A 7,076-nucleotide genomic window follows, 5' to 3' on the forward strand; every position below is an offset into this window, starting at 1 on the left:
CTGCCTCTGCCTCTGCTGCCCAATTGCTAGGATTAAAGGCAAGCACCACCAAGCTCAGGATCAAGGAATTCTGAAAAACTGTACATCTTAGATTTTTAGAGAATTTGTCCCCTGAATATGTTCTGATTATGTGTGTTGTAATATAAAATAAAGTCACATAGACACTCATGAAGGCTAAACAGTAATTCTATATTCATTTAATGAAGTCATAGTATTGCATCTGTTTCAGATGTATTTAATTGTGTCTACCTTTCCTCCTAATTTGTTCCCAGAATCATAAATGATACCTTTTATTCCTTATAAAGGTTTATTTATGCCAGGTTTAGTGATACATATCTTTAGTTCTAGCACTCTGGAGGTGGAGACAGACGATGAGGTTAAGGATTGCCTAGTAGCTAGTCCCAGGCTAGGCTGTTAGTGTTCATGCATCTGTACTGGCCTGCTCTCAGTGTATTGACAGGACATGTCCACAGCTACAGCCACGTAGAGCATCTTCAGGGCACATTCCCTTATTCATTCTCTCTCTCTCTCTCTCTCTCTCTCTCTCTCTCTGTCTCTAGTTCTCTCTCTCTAGTTCTCTCTCTTTCTCTAATTCTCTCTCTCTCTCTCTATCTCTCTCCCTCCCTCGGCCTCTCTCTCCTCTTCTGCTACTCCTGTCCCCAGAAGCTGGTCACTCAGACCTTTCACCCTTTTACCATTCCATTTCCCCTAATAAGCAACCGCCCCACACACACACGAAAAAAATGAATCAAGTCAGAGAAGAATTCAGATTAAATCTTTACCTTCTATTGTTTATTTTAAATCTCATCCAATATGGAAGGATTCCTTTTCTGTATTTCCAAACTTATTTCTCTTGAACACCCCAATCCCCTACTACTTTTTAGACAATAGGCAGCTTATAGATTGAAAAATTTGTTTCAAATTAATTACCCATATAAATTATTTCTAAATTAAAAACCTATATTCGAAAATTTTCAAATACATTTCTGGTTAAATAAACCAATCTTTTTAAATATATCTTCAAATCTCCATTTTGTATTTTAAAGGATTAATGTCCAGTTATATATGAAAAGTAAAATTTTGTTCATCTTCTAAGTATCACATATTACTTTATTTATGAATGTTTGAAGTTCTACAACAAGCCCTGAAAATGTATTAGGGAAATTTTAAAGAAAAACAGGAGAGGGAATCACCCAGCAAGGTTCTTTATTATACAACAGCAAATATTTATTACTATTTGAAGTTCAGGTTTCCATTGGCCAGAAAAATATCAGTAAATAATAACTGATTGCCTTTGTTCAGTCTTGGTACACAAATAAAGAAATAAAACATGGCAGTTTACAATCTCTGCTCTCCAATCACTTATAAGAGAGTTGGAACCATACATGCAAGCAAAAGAACTGCACAGATATGTAGCAAAACTGTATAATTTGCGGAATGAACCTGCATGATCTCTATAAACAAAAATTTGACTATTTTGTATATCTAACTCACAAGTAATTCTTTTCAGCAATTCAGGTTTGGTACTGAACAGCATGTAGTTTGCCAACACCAATGCAAACTACATGTCAGATGTTTAGGGAAAAGGAAACGTGGCTCAATGCCAATCCTGGGCTAACCTATCCTGGCCAGTTTTGAGGAAGGCCTGGCTGCTTTATCACTCTCAGTATTCTCACCTAAGAACAAGTCCAATGCCCCTGGATAGCATCCCACTACCTCTGTTAATCTGAATGGCAACGTTCTTCAATCAGAACTATCTTTTTTAATCCCCAGCTCCTCTATTGGAAAATCATACAGCATTGTCACAATCACATATTATTACCTTTAGAGGCACAGAATGAGAGGCTTTGGTAACACACATATTCCACTTTTAAGTAAGAAAATTTGAAATTCACAAAATGAAATCTAATTAATTTGGAGCTTATAAAGAGGGGGCGTTTCTTTCACAGTGAGCTGGATGGGCTCATTTTCTTTCTTTGCATTTTTTTCTTTCAACTTAAATTATAGGCAGATTTTTGAAAGTTTAGACATGCTCAAATATAACATTTGTGAGGAAAAATAGCAACAGCAAAAATACCCAGTCTATACCTTAGAGCAGTGTGTTTTCTGCCCTCTCGGCTATACATTCTACACTTATACTTAATATCCCTGCATCGAATGATGGCACTGAAACTCTGGGTAAGTTACTCCATCCACAAACATTCAAATATATCCACACGTCTTGACAGTACTAAGGCAAGAAGTGAAAACAAGTACATTCTTTGATCAGTAAGAAGACAGAGCATGAAACTAAGATATGTCTTGAAAGAAAAATACCGATTTTTGGATTAATTTTGAAAGTTCAATTTAGCAGAATACTTGAACACTTGAATACCTAATCCATCCTCATCAACTGAGATTCTGATACACGAGATTCTATGACATAAAAAACTTTTCAGAAAAGTGCGTTTTTCACCAACGACATACGAACTATACACACTATGATCACAGTTCACGAGTGACATATTTCCAAAAGAACGCAATCTGGAACATGGAATGCATGTTATAATCGGAACAATGCCATAAAACTGTGGTTAGCGCTCCAGAAGAGATGTCTAAACTCTGTTTATTAGTAAATCTTGTTCATATATCACACACACGTGATGAAAACTAAAAGCAGTGTCTTTAAACCATCTAATAGTAAAATAACACAACAAATACACAAGTCTAACATTATAACAGCCGTTTTCTTCCACATAAAGACTATATGGATCACTCACTCAAAGACCGCACAGCTAAGAGTTAGTGGAAAGTATTTGTATGAACAGTTCAAAGAATGGTGGAGAGGTGCAGAAAATTTCTCAGAGCGACTTCTGTCAGCTCCATCTGTCTTCTCCTCGCTTTCTGCTAAGAAATACACTGGTTAATCAGGGCCCACTCTGCCTGAAAGAAAAAAAGAAAGAAAAAAAGAGAGAGAAACAGAGTTAAAACAGCATGTGGAAAACGAAAACGGCAGCATTCAGTTAGATTGACCAGAAAGATAAATGCATACTGTGAGTTCAGCTAACCTTAGCTCCAGAGGCCTGCATAGTTGCCATGGAGGCCTGAGGCCAGTGGGCCCCCACCCACGAAGAGCTTCATCTCTGGCCAGTTGTAGCAGTGAGTGTAGAGTGCGTTGGGGAAATCTACACCAGCAGCGCAATTCTCTAAGAAATCATTCTGGTTGATCCAGCCGCTGCCACAGGTGAGCTTGACTTCCTTCCAGAGGGCACAGGAAACATGTCTGGACTGGCTACAGATCTTTGCTCGAGGAACTTCTGGGCACGGATGTCATAGAAGAGCAGAGAACCGTGACCTGTTCCCACGGTGACAATATGCTGGTGGACACTCAAGGAATGCACACCAATGACTCCTTCTCGGGAGCAGAATGGCCGGATGTTCTGCTGGCTTTGGCGAGGATCCAGGAATGAAACATGAGACTGGGATCCGACAGCATAGAGGGACAACTCGTCACAGTAGGTGAGACACATGTTCTCCCTGGAGTAGGGCAGCCTTAGGGACATCAGCCTGGCCAGGGAGCTCCTGGCTTTCCACAGGTGGAAGTAGCCATCCAGAGACACGGCTCCCAGCTCCTGGTTTTTGTTGCTGTAAGCAAGGGCTCGAACTTTGCGGTTACCAGGATTGGTAGTGACTTTAGGGATGGCCTCTATATCTGTAGGACGGATGTGAGCATAAGCTGGAAGGCCCGCATCCTCTAGCAGAGCAATGCTGCTATTGAACATGTCCGGATCCACCAGCCAGAGTGCCACGGTGCCATCGTGGGAACCACTCACAACCACAGTGTCACTCATCCACGCGATGGCAAAGATCCAGTCCCTGTGGCCTTGGCAAACTCCTAGGCACATGGGGTCCAGCTTGGGCAACTGGTAGACGGCCAGGCTGTTGGGGTTTTTCCCTCCAGTGGCCATGAGGGTCTTGGAGGGATTCAGTTCCACAGCATGAATGCCACAGGAAGGCTAGCCACGGGACTGGTCAGGCCCCCTGTCACTAATCAGAGGAATGCACCTGATATGGTCGGTCTTGACGTCGACCACAAAAAGCGTGCTGCACTTGGTGCCACACACCACCTGCCTGGCATTTAGCCACTGCGATGCGAACACCTTGTTGAGGGGGCCGAGTGCCAGCTGGCGCTCCCTCAGCAGCTCAGGCAGCCTGAGGGCCCTGTAGCTGCACAGGTCGCCCTCGAAGCCCGCCAGCCTCGGGTGGCCCTCGTAGCCCAGCGCCCGGCCCTTCAGGTAGTGCACCAAGGAATGGCGAGCCATGGGCCGCTGTGGCCTCCTGACCAGCAGCAGCGACCCCTCGGCTTGGCCTGCTTCGGCTGCCGCCATCGCCACCATGGAGGGGCCTGGCGACGGAGAGCTCCCAGCACCCTCTTTGGAAGCTTTCTGCTTCCTGCTACCTGTTTGCTGAGGTCCCATAGTGGTTGGCGAGAGGTTGGAGGGTCCTGCGGGCTGTGGCATCTCCTGTGCCACTGGAGAAGGCAGCGCTGCGGTGTTCGCCTGAAACAGCGAATCGCTGGGAGCCCGAGGCTAGGTGACCAAGCCACAGAGAGCCGGTGGAGTCCTGAGCGCGTGGGCGGCAAAGGAGGCGAAAGCTGTGTGACCCAGCAGACATTGCGCGGTCTGGCTGAAAGAGCCGAGTTGGAGCGGCTAGAGCCGAGGGTGCGGTGCAGCAGGAGCTAGAGTGGAGCCGCGGATGCCAGACAGCTCAGCTTGTGGACTTCTGGGCCTTGATTAATAAGTCCCTGGAGGATAAGGACAGCAGGCCTGGAGGGGCACGTTCTGAGGGTGGTTTTGGAAGAGCAGGAGGGCGGTATGGGCTGACTATCAATGGTAGAAGTGATGGGAGGTGTGGAAGGGTGAGCTTTAGGGTTGGGAGATCATGGCAATAGGGGGTAGCTCGTGCCCAGCCAGAAAGGCATGCTAGGTAGTAGTAAACCCAAGAAGATAGGAAAGCCATACAAAAGCTAGAAAGGAGCTTGGAGGAACAGGGAGACATCTCTAGGGCCAGTACTCCAGCACCTTCTGAATCCAACAAGTTAACTCAGTCACCTTCTCTTTGGCAGCCAAAATCCTTTAAATCTCCACTGCAATATAATCTGAAACCCAATATGTCGTCAATCATGGTGTAGACAGAGCCGTGATCTTTCCTGTCTGTGGAAGAAAACAAAAGTGTGCTCATAAGACTCTTTACTAAGGTCTTATATTGAACTTGGCAGAAAATAAAAGTGTTTGAAACTAGCAGTCCCTGTTCCTTGTAACAGCCCTTCCTGTGTTGGTAATTTATTTTCCACGAATCACTTTCCCCCTCCTCTAATGTTCTGTACTGCTGCAACACAATCATTGGGGCAGACCATGTCAAATGACAGAACAATGCGCCTCACATCTTGCCTGCCTAAGATGATGCCCAGGCCTTGATGACTGACCACAGTCTTTAACGTCAAGTGGGTTGTGCAAATTGGCTAGGAAGAAGTGAAGTTGGGTATTTTGGAGATACCATCATCTCTTTTAGCTATGAGAACTAAGGAAGTGGGGGTAGAAAACTGCAAGTGAGGAGCTGGGGATACAAGTTCCCATCACTAGTTTAAGAGGTCCTTGGCCTTAGAGAACATTGAATCTTTGAGTTAGGAATACGACGGATGGTCATGATTTTAAGGACATGCGAGACAGAGAATCTTCCAGAGGAAAATGAGCATGTGAACACAATGGAAAGAACTATAGTGGTCTAGCTCATAGAAGCTCAGGAGTCAGAAAGGAAAATTTCATATCGTTGATTTTATTTTATTTTATTTGTTTTTGCTTCAAGATCTCACATCTCATGACCGACATATACTTGGTAGTTTAGTCAAGTGTGACTTTAATTACTTAGGGATGCATTCCATAGACACTCTTGCATAATACGGACTCTAAATATCTTATTTCCCCTCCACAAAATGTAGTTTGTTGAGAATGGGAGCCATGAATTCACTTTTCTGATTAATCATGCAGTTTAAGAACTATTTTGTCCAAATAGACTAGGGTCCCAGAAAGCCAGTACATGCAGTAGAAACTAGTCCCAGTGCCTTTATCAATGGCTGCTCAGTCAGCCCCCATTGTCAGACACATTCAGAGAGTTCGGTTTGATTGCATGCTCCTTCAGTCCCGGTCCAACTGGATTTGGTGAGCTCCCATTAGAACAGGCACGTTGAGGAAGTGTAAATTTTTGAGTGGAAAAATAATTTAAAATGAATAAATAAGACATTTAAGAATACAAAAAGAAAACACTATTTTATAGTGTTCCCACTCCCAAATGCCCCAAAACAGTTTGCTAATTTTATTTCTACTACTTTTTGCACTTTCGCTTCAAGGGTAAATTTCATGTACAAGCCATGTGTTGTTCTTTCCCACCATTTCAGTTAATCTGTCTCATATTTTTAATCCCCAACACGCCCCAGTCTCAGAGTTCTGACCCTTTTCTATGTTATCCTTTTTATGGCAAAGGAAAAGGTGAAATAGGTTGGTCTGTTCAATGAGAATATATAGATAGTGCCTCATGGAGGAAACAAGGAGACTCAGTTTGTTCCATTGTTACATCTGAGATGAACAAACATTTCAGAAATAAGTAAGCTATGTGAACAGGTTCAAGTTGTGTATATGAGTAACTCCTGGATTTTAATGTTCACCAAGATGAAAGGAGTAACTTCATAAGTTGGCTCCCCACCTTACATGGATCCCTAAATATTTTGGTGCAGGTGACTTGGAACAATCTTATTAAGTATATTAAATGTAATAAATTTATAAAATAACATTCTAAAATACGACTTTAAATTTATAGTATACAAAATGCACTTACCATGAAAGAATACTGATTTATTTTAAATATTTTAGTGCCATTAAAATTGCATAATACTTGGTGATGTAGCCATTTAAGGATTTGGTTTTCTGTTCATTTATCTGTATTTTAAAATGGTGTTTCAGTTTATGAGTTGAAAGGCAGTCACAATTCAAAGATATTTCAAAAAGTTTCAAAGATTTAATTAGAAACAGCCTATTATGTTT

At 42.7% G+C, this 7,076-nt stretch overlaps 1 pseudogene; it reads right to left on the minus strand.

The window, feature by feature from the left end:
- Nucleotides 1-3,048: 3,048 nt before the first annotated feature.
- LOC121437436 lies at nt 3,049-4,541 on the minus strand (annotated as a pseudogene).
- Nucleotides 4,542-7,076: the final 2,535 nt, after the last annotated feature.

The sequence above is a fragment of the Microtus oregoni genome, unplaced genomic scaffold (genome assembly GCF_018167655.1).
Source record: "Microtus oregoni isolate MIOR12 unplaced genomic scaffold, Mior012 000052F_ref0000163, whole genome shotgun sequence".
NCBI classification, from domain to species: domain Eukaryota; kingdom Metazoa; phylum Chordata; class Mammalia; order Rodentia; family Cricetidae; genus Microtus; species Microtus oregoni.